A 10,752-nucleotide genomic window follows, 5' to 3' on the forward strand; every position below is an offset into this window, starting at 1 on the left:
TGAGGCAAATTGTGATTTGTGATATTGGGCTTTATAAATAAAATTGATTGATTGATTGATTGATAATACTTGCCATGTTGATGCGTCGAGGTTGGACGCAGTTAAGATTAGAGCAAAGAGGTTATGGTCAGGACTAGTACTAGCCAATCTGGGATATTTATAAGAAAAAACACAACATACTGCCAGAAAGTCTGGTGTTATAGCATAAAAAGCGACACAGTTCACAGATTTAATAAGATATAGTGGGTGAGTAAAGTACTGGACTTTCACACAGGAAACTAAGGTATGTGTCCTGTATGAGCTGATGAAGACCTATTATTTTAAGACTTAGTTGACTTATATAATTTTCAGTTTTTAGTATGTATAAAGCTGCTAAACACACACTGTGAACATAAAGTTAAGCAGAATAGCTGAGTAGACCCATTAATAGTTGCATCATATTTACACAATGCAAAGATACCCAGGAATATTCACACAAGTGTAAATAACCTCATTGTCTATTTACATTGCAGGTGCAAATAGCATTGTTGGTTACGGACACCTGGGCGCAAATAGCATATGCCCTTGTTTTCCCTGTTCGGCTGGGGATGCGGAGTAAATGTTGTTGTAAATTCATATTCATGTTTTGTACTTGTAAGTGAACCTGAAAGTGTGTATTTTTTTTGGAGCTGCTAGCAGCTAGTTGACATCTGGCACGAGACCTCAGTTTGACACTGCTTTGCTGTGAGGAGTCACAATCCAAAAATGTTGGCTGGTTTTATATTTAGCAACTCAAGTTCATCACCATTTTTTAAATGCAAAATTGTAACCTAAAAGGTAATTAAACCTGTCAAATAAATGTAGAGGAGTAGATTGTATGTTGAAGTAGTGACATAAAATGGTAATACCTTGAAACTGTATTTAAGTACAGTATTTTAGTAAATGTACTTGGTTACTCTCCGTCACTGTTATCTCAGTTTTGGGTGAAAAGGCTTGGTCCAACAATTGGATAATGGATGGAGAGATTAAGTAAGAAGACAGAGTGAGTGAAATCATTGCTGGCACTTTAGTTCAGAGCAAAGCACTGGTTTAGTTTCTCCAGACCTCCTCAGGGTGCTCTCATACAGTAGATCAGTCTATCTACTGGCGTTCAATCACACACCGATCACCAGCTGGAGCCAGGCTCCTCTAAAGGATCCCACCCCAAGGAGAGTCTTTTTTCCGGAAGGTTTTGAGAAACCAGTCCAAATCTTTTTCAAGTGAGCAACACTCAGATGTTTGAGATGTGAGCGTTGGTCTGCTGCCCCCTTTCTCCCTCCCCCACATCCCTCCATCGCCCCCACCCCCCTCCCATGTTTGGCATGTTTTTCTTCCTTTCATTCCCAGCTCCGCTTTGAGAAAACAGTAGGTGTGAAAATGTCCGTGGGATTTTTTTTTTTATGTTTTATTTAATTTTCTCTTATGGAAGTCTTTTACACAAGGAGGACTAAAGCACAGTATGAGGCGTGGGCTGCGGTATCACAGAGACAGTAGGAGGAAGGTGTGATAACAACCCTGCAGGCTCGGAATCGGATCACGCGTCATGCTTTGCAGCCTCGGTCTGTGAGTTTGGTTTGGCCTCAGTTTTTCCTGCCCACTCATCCCAGCTTGCAGCAGTTGAAGGTTTGGGGCAAGTTTGAAAAACAAAAACTCATGCAGTTTTTCCTTTTCCTTGTCTGGCTTTCGCGTAACGTACTTTGCATTGAACCGCCATCCCTCTCTGTTTTCATTTACCTGCCCCCCCACCCTCCCCCAACAGCTCCCACGGTCTAGATAAAGGTATACCAACACTGTCAGCAGTTCTTCAATGAATTCCCAACTAGCTTTAATTTTCAGACTCATCCATAATTCACCAACAGAGGGCACCGAACAGAGCGGCATCGAGCTGGATTAAAGGACCAAGTACTGTATCTTTTCCTTTCCGTTTAATTTGAATAGATTTCATATTCATTGAAACGGCATATGAGACATCCAATTTCAATATGTTGAAAAGGGAACAGAACAGACAGGACGGAGTAGAGACGGCGGGAAGATGGACCCTGACTACAAACAGAACAAGATGGATGGCTGGGAGCTGTTTTGGGTGTCCTCAGGTGGCTGCTGACATAAGACCATAAGTTGTCTCTTGCAAATGTTGTCCATTTTCCTAAATCATTTGTGTTTAGATGCAACAAATTTAGTTTAAGGTCTAGTGTGTAGGATTTAGTGGCATCTAGTGGAAAGGATTGCAGATTGCAACCAACTGAAACTGAAACAAATGAAGAGAACTATATTGACCAACATGAAAACGCAAATGGCCCTACCTAGAACCAGTGTTTGGTAGACTTGGGCAATATCTAATTGTTCATACCTTCCTTAAATTTTCACCTGAATATAAAACGGTATTGGTGCAAAACAATAATAATGATGTAATGATCTCCTTTATTCAGTAAAATGAGCATTTAAGAGATTAATATTGTATTAATTTAGAAAAACAGCAGTTAGTAAATGCAGTAAAGTTAATACATTATGCACCTTGCTTCCAGTCAATATGCCAAACTAAAGCGCTTTTCCTTCTGCTCAAAACACCCACTACCCTCTAACATCAGGCTTTTGTATTTAATGGAAATGACTCTGCAGTATCAGCTCCAGTTCCGATTGGCTCCGATTAACAGTGATGGAAACCCGGGTAGCGGCGCTAATTTTAGCCCCTTTACCTTCACGATTGAATGACACACCATCACACAATACTATCTGTCTTTGCAAGCAGCAATTAAAAAGCGTTTACCGAATTTGAGAGAGAGACTGAATAAGTAAAAGATATTAACTGGCCTGCATGCTGGTTTCTACTGTTTACTAAGCTGTTTTCCAGTATGTTCATGACATTGAGTGTGATCCAAAATCCAAACAAAATAGGACTTGTCTGCTGCAGAAACATGCACACGTCTCTGGCAATGGGCAATGGGAAAGAGGTCAATTGCCTGTTTTTATTGGGGTTTGCTAAACCTGCATCAATTAATTAATTCATTCTATTTCTGTAACCACTTATCCTGTTGAGGGTTGTGGGGGGCTGGAGCCTATCCCAGCGGACACTGGCCGAGAGGCAGGGTACACCCTGGACAGGTCACCAGACTATCGCAGGGCTGACACATAGAAACAGACAACCATTCACACTCACATTCACTCCTACGGGCAATTTAGAGTCACCAATTAACCTAACCTGCATATTTTGGGGTTGTGGGAGGAAGCTGGAGCTCCCGGAGAAAGCCCACGGTGACACGGGGAGAACATGCAGGCTCTGCACAGAGGGGCTTCCCCACCCTGGGTTCAAACCAGGAACCCTCTTGCTGTGAGGCAACAATGCTAACCACTGCACCACTGTGCTGCCCCAATGCATACCTGCATACATGTGCTAATTTTGGTGGAAATATGATATAAGCAAACCTTGTTCTGACTCCACCTTTATACTAAACACTCAGACATGATATTGAAAGCGGATTTGCATCTACTCTACAAAAGAAAGCAGTAAAGTCTTCCTTTAAAGGACGGCAGCCTCTCCCGGGCAACAGTATGTTGGTCTGCTTGTAAACCTTGATCACTGGGTCTGCTCTTCCTCTCCTCCATCTTTCTCTCGCTCTCTCTTTTGTTTCCAGTCACACAGCCTCTGTCCCATCAGTACCTCAGGGCTGACATGTCCGCTGATGCTAACAAATGACGAGCGTCCCCACTGACAGCAAGTCCATCTGTCTGTGTCAGAGTAATTGAATTTCATAAATATAATCAGAGGGGTCTGTTATGAAGGGACCTGTAGTGTAGCCTGGTCTCCTCTGCGTCATGGCAGTGTATTATTCCACACACAACAGACGCTGTCTGCAGCCACATTAACAGGGGCGAGCACGAGCATGATTACCACAAAACACAGATAGACATTAGTTTGGTATCTGAACAACTAATGAGCAGAGAATCTGCTGCACCATTTGTCTTGAAATCTAATAGGAAGAGGAAGTTGCCAGTGGCACGCCGGCTTGATTGATCGGGTAATGGAAGGACAATTGATGCTCCACTCTGGCGTCATGATGATTTGCTCTGGTTTGAGAAGGAATTGTGCTTAAAAACTCCACTAGACAATTTGACATTACTCAAGTGAATGAATATACTTCAGGCAATCTGCCCCTATCGATCAAAACAAAAATAAAACAGAAAACTCTAAAGCTACAGAAGGCAAATAAACTTGAAACCGTAGATCCCATACATTATCAGCCAGAGCAGGGCCACAGTATTCCCACTGACCAGCATGTGCAAATTCAGCGTTAACTGTATGTTCTGCTGAAACAGATGCTTCACAAGAACCACATGCTCAATAGAAAGCATCTAATTAGCTGTTAAATGAGCCGAGCTTTGACCCGAGAAGCTCCCTCAGAGGGGTAGTTAATCCCTGTTGAAGCAGTTTGAGGAATTATTGATCCAAAGGCCCATCAAGCTTTGCTCCATGAGGATGCTATCGACAGAAAGTACCCGGAGAGGCCCTCCACTCGAACTACAAACTTACCACAGAGAGTAAGAAAAAAAAGGAGAAACTCCACGTGTAGATGATCACAACAGAGGGTGAACTGACGGGGCCTTCAGGGGTTCTCAAAGACGCCGATCTAATTAGTGGCAATAAAGACCTTGAAAACTCCTTTGACAATGGTGCTCTCGACAGAGATTATCTCACTCCCAGGCTGCAGAGAGCAGAGCAGCAGGCCAAGATCTGGACTCTCCTGATGCCGCTGTAAATAGATTTCTGTGAGCCAAAACACTGTGTGAAATAACTTCATTTAGAAACCAAATAAAAACTTTGTGAGGATCCATCTGAAGTTGTCTTTGCTCCATCTGATCCATCTGAAGTTATCTTTGCTCCATCTGATCCATCTGAAGCCATCAAGGCTTCAATTAACATTCAAAAGGAAAAACAACCCCTCAAACACTGTTTACTTTATAATATTTTCAGTTGGAACAATGCTACAATACAAAGATCAAAGACAGAAATAGCAGGACAGATGACCACATGTTACTGGCTCCCTTTGGAAAGCATTCGGACGGACGACTGTGATGTCTGCCAAGCTGCAAAACCTGTCTGGAAGAGGACCGAAGCAGGAATTGGCTGTTTCACTCGCTCTCTCATGTTCAAGTCCTGATAGATTTCATTTCCAAAACAATTGATAGTTTGTCGCATCTGCCGTGCTGTGGGACACGCAGCCTGGGATGTGAAGAGAGTGCCAACATATGGCAGATTTAATTAATGTGAACCATCTCGTCGTGTGCCTCCCTGCAGACAGTTTAGGCCGGGTAGACCCTGCAGACCGCCTGTGTTGTTGGGATTCACAGGCGTTTCCAGACCAACTCATTCTGTTGGGTACGCCGTACTGAATTAATCAGCGTGCTCTCTGCCCACACGAGCCTGGTTTCACCTGCTCCCACTCTAGGCCGCCAACTTGAGCTAAAGAGAAAAAATATTAAAAATTTTGTTTGAAAGTTGCCTGTTTGATATATATTCCCTGACTTGCAGAAAAACAACTCTGAATTTGATTTGAGATTCAGTCGCTGCCATTCAGCCAAGATGCAGAGGCTTATTTCTCGGATCCCCTAGATCAATGAGCGTCTTTCGAGGTGCTGTTTGTACTCAGTCATTTTTTCCCCCCGTTCTGCTAAGGAGAGTGCTCCTTTAATGGATTTGAACACTAAACTGATGAAGGAGCATTTATTGGCTTATCGGGACAAATCACATTTTTGAGCAGGCTCTTAGAATCAGAGCTCCTGTCTGTAATGGGATAAACAAAATGGCCTCATCTCAAATGGGTAAGTGTGTGAACCCACCGTTGCCAGTAGAAAATATATATTCCAAAAGAGATACCAAGCAACATTGGCTCCTGCACATGGTTTTGTGGAAATTTCATTAAAATGATTGAGCCCTGTGCCTGCTGGCAAGTTAAGTCCCTCACTGGATGTTAACCCTTTACCTCCATACATCAAAGAAATAAACTGTGCTCGGTACAAAGTGCAACAAAACATCATTTTGAAACGAAAAATATATTCTTGTTTGGGTAAATGAGATTAAAACAGCCAACTAATGCATGTCCAGGCCGATAATCTGAGCCAACACATCCAAAGCATTAAGCTTTAACACGACTCTGCCTTCGGTGTGAACTCAACTGTCTGAATATACACAGTACCCAAAATAGAAAAGCAATGAAATATTGAGATTTTATGGAGGAAAAAAAAAAGTTTAATAACATTTTGTTCTTCCCTCTGGTGCTCCAGTGTTTCATCTGTGCACCAAATCAGTCCACGAATTCAAACGAGGAGAGTCGATGTAGTGAGTACAAAAACACAAATATCATCACTCACCACCTGACAACATGACAGCTATATTTAACAGCACAATTTAATATGCAACATCTTTGAGTTATCAAATCAGCTCGCCCCCGAGGAAATGGTAGAAAAACAGCATTGATTGGGGGGCCAACACAGCGCTCCGTCATTATCGACTGACCCTGCTGTCAGGCAACGACCTGACAAGCTATTCACTCTGAAAACACAAAGAACAAAACCGGATAATCCAGCCATCAAAAGGGTGGCAGTCTGAAATCATTCATGGCTGATTTTCGAACAAATGATACTAATATAGCTCAAACAGACAGTACTAACACAACCTACAGATCCATATTCATTTCAACCCAGCTGAAGAAAAGAGGAAAACGAATACAGTATGTGTAATTTCCTTTTTCTTTTATTCAGTACGAAGTTCATTCTCTGCTTTTTCAATAAGCAAATAATGAATTCACACTGAATGGATAAACAGAATCCAGGAAGGTCCGGCAGGCTCTGACCATTTCCATAGCAATATAATAATATAAAGGGGATTTAGAAAGATGCATAGAGCCATAAAAATCTCTTGTTCATTCGCCCTGAAAGATGAATACCGACTGTGTCAGCCACGCAGCACATGAAAGACTTTCCATTATTTTGATAAACACCAAAAACCCACCAGAAATTGACTGAACGGGCGGCTCACGCTGACTGGCGAGAGCGAGGCTCTAAGTTACACATCCGTGGTGTGAAATCTTATATAAAATATTATCTTTTTCATGAATAGATGTTGGCTGGCTCCGAGGAAGGCAGAAATTGTGAAAAATAAACTGGTGCAAAAATAATGTGATTCTATTAATGCTCTCTGAAATTGAGAGGGCAGTGTTTGTTAGAGGGGAAATATCAGATAGAGCACAGCAAACATACGAGTGTGTGCATCCAAATAAAAAGTACGTACATTTATCATTTTGCATACATTGCGTGCATCTTAAATTCTGTCAAAGTAGCTACTGTATGCTTCTTTTGAACATCCTAAGACTTAAAGCTGCATTAATGTTGTTTTTGGTCATTTGTTTGTTTGTCTTCCACCTTGGGGCAAAAGAAATAAGCTGTAAACATGACAGGGACACCAATTATGTAGTTATGGCTAACATGCTACACATCCAGCTGCGACAGAGTAACACTAACATTCATTTGGAGTCATGCTTCTGGCCCCCTGACAAATAAAAGTCTAACGTTCACTCTTCTTTTATCTCTGTTTTTGTCTTCACCAACTCCTGAGTAAAATATCAGGCTCTCTGACGGCTCCTGTTTAACAAGCTAAGGGCCCTGACACACCACAGCCAATATTGGGCCATCGGTGAGCGCCTGACCCTCTAGTTTTTCCAATCCACTGAACTGGCAGAGACCAATGAAGCCCGTTGATGAATAAAATTACTGTGATTTGCAGTTCAACTCAGTGAGGAGAAACAGAAGTGCAATTAAATGTTAAAGTCAAGATGGCAAGAGACTGAAACCACCTTGCTATGTTAGGTAACTTTATTTTGTTGCCACTGCGCTTTGTAGCAGAAAGGGTTTATAAGTTTTTGTGTTACTGTTCCATAGCGCACGGTAAGTATCCTTTCCTCTTTCAACATTGTGTTGTTATGTGCTAACTGGCTAACTAGCGTCTTGAATCCATCTTGTCCGTCTTCCGGTTTTCCTTTCTGAATGATGAATACATGAATACAGACTACCGCCACCTGCTGGTATGGAGAGTTATTTCCTCTCAGGCAGGTGCATAATGTACGTGCTAGTCTGCTGTTGGCAGTTGTCTTTGTGGTGTGTTCAGGTGCAACTTTGTGGCTGAGACACAGGCAATGTGAGGCAATGCAGGGTTGCAACAGTATGAGATTTCACAGTGCAATAAGTGTCTCAAAAAATGTCTTGGTTTACACTCTGCTGCCAATCTCATCCACATGTTCTGCTCTTGTCCCAAATTAATAATATTTTGGCCAAACATATCTGAAACCAGGTTTATAATATAATATAACAACTCTTTACCTGTCATCTTTGGCGCTCCATTTGGTGCTGGCCTCCCTGTTGAGACGCAGCTAGCCCTATACCTAGCTTTACAACCTTACTGGCCAGACTTTTAATTCTAATAAAATGGAAACACGCTTCTCCCTCTACACATGATTGCTGGAAGGAAGTTCTCTATAATATGAAACTGTAAAACTGAGATGTCTTCTTTTGTATGGTGGCCCTGAGGGTCAAAACACAACAACATTTCAGAAAAACACACAATGTTGTAATGTTTTGGTAAATGCCAAAGTGTTTTGTGAAATGTTGTTTAGTTTTGTGAAATTTTGTAGTGTTTTGTGTGATGCTATAGTGTTACCTGAAATGTTGTACTTATTTATTTGTTTTAATTTATTTATTTTTTGTTATCATGGTTATTAGTATCATTATTTCTTCTGATTTGTCCTTATGTGCTTTATGACCTTAGCTGGGTGAGGGCAGGGAGTGAGGGAATAAAGACTTGAATATATTTTGTTGCGTTTCACACTGATTGTACTGCACTGTTAAATGATTATGGAAAAATCGATAAAAAGAAGTTGAATAAAAAATATTGTGGTTTCATGGTATAACGGTATTACAGAATTTTTAGTATTATCATTCAGAGTGACCCTTAAAAGAACGAAAACAGAAGGGTTATTTTTGGTTGAACAAACATTTTATTACTGCGATTGAAACTTTAAACCATTTTTTTTTACCAATGTGTAAAAAGTCTCCCCTTTGAAAATAACTAAAATAAAGATTCGTCCAGTTGCATTTTTTTTTCAATATCGTAGATAAGCAAATGTACAAGGTATGATCATTTCAATTTTCATATCAAGGTACACCTTGAAACAAGTATACCGCCACAACTTGAGTCAGTGCCTTAGCATTCACGCTTCTTTTATCTCTGTTTTTGTCTCCACCAACTCCTGAGGAAAATATCAGGCTCTATAATTGCTAAGAGCTTTAACTTTGCTGTCTGATGCCTGACAGGAAGTGTACAGAGGAGTTTTAGAGCTTTTTCAATTAAAATAACCACCTGCTGCAGCTACAAATGATGCTGATGAGAGCGGTGAGTCTCGATCAAAACAGTTTTAGGCCCTAAAACTAAAATAGTAAGTCAAAAGACACTAAAAAGCTCTTTAGATCTGAAAGGAAGTCCAGGGTTGGGTAACGATTCCCTGTGTGTTCAGTCCCCTTCACATATACATCATCATTTGATCCATTCTCAATGCAAAAATATTGATTATAGCAGCTTTATGACAATGAAAAAATTGGTGTATAATACGAAAGTATGGTTGGCTTTCACCAGCCTCGTGTTGCTACTGTTGTTTTGTTTCGTGGCCTGTTGTTTGTTCAGCGGTGTCCAAGCAGTCTGCTCAGGGTTTGTTCGGGGTAATGAATAGCATGCTAGTGTGACACCGACCACCGGGGAAGCTGTGACTTTGCTGGAGGGGGAACCCTGCTGCTCGTCCCCTATAAGAGAGACCAAGTCGATCCGGCCACCTGCTGGTCCACAGAGAAGCCTCATGATTGCAGAAGCTTGTTGCTAATCCAGTCTGGTGGAGAAAGGACAGGAAGACGGGCAGACGTGACATCTTGAAAATTGCACGGTAGCCTGATATAGCAGACAAGAATGGTGATGCTCTGTGTGTCTTTTACTAAATTGCCGCACTTGGACTGTAAGTGCACATAAGAGGCATTAAGGCACCTGAGAGCCGCGACGTACACACCATGCCCAGCACTCTGAGCTGCTTTTCTTCATGAGATAAATAACTAAGACATCAGTCCTCCGTCTCTTTATCAATCTGTTGCTATGCTACCATGTTGTGCTGCAACTTTTTCTTCAGAGCTGAGAAGAATTCACATCCATGGTCAACAGAGTCTGATCATGACATGGCTAATGGGGTCTTTGCGATCTGATCACTCAAGAGCTGGACACCATTTATAACCAGTAATGTTGTGACCATTAGTAACGTCTTTATGTCAGGGGATCAGAGGCTTTTTCCAAGAAGAGTTATAATACCAGAGACATGTTAGGTTTGAGCTTTTTATTTCTGAAGGGTTTAAATCAGATGATGCAATAGATTACAATGTGAAATGATTATAAAATAATAAAGCACAAGATGTGTTCTTAAGTGTGTAAAGAATAGCCTATTATTATCAGTCAAATGATATTTCATTTACCTTTAGGGTTCTAATGAAATTTGTTTCCTGAAATACTACAAATGTTTTCGCTAATGCTCCAATTTAAAGGGGTAATTCAACATTCTTCTGAGTCACTACCACTCTCATGTCTGTACGTTAAGTACGGAGCCTGAGCCAGGAGGCAATTAGCTTAGCTTAGCAAAGATTGGAAACAGGGGG

The sequence above is a fragment of the Epinephelus moara genome, chromosome 20 (assembly GCF_006386435.1).
Source record: "Epinephelus moara isolate mb chromosome 20, YSFRI_EMoa_1.0, whole genome shotgun sequence".
NCBI classification, from domain to species: domain Eukaryota; kingdom Metazoa; phylum Chordata; class Actinopteri; order Perciformes; family Serranidae; genus Epinephelus; species Epinephelus moara.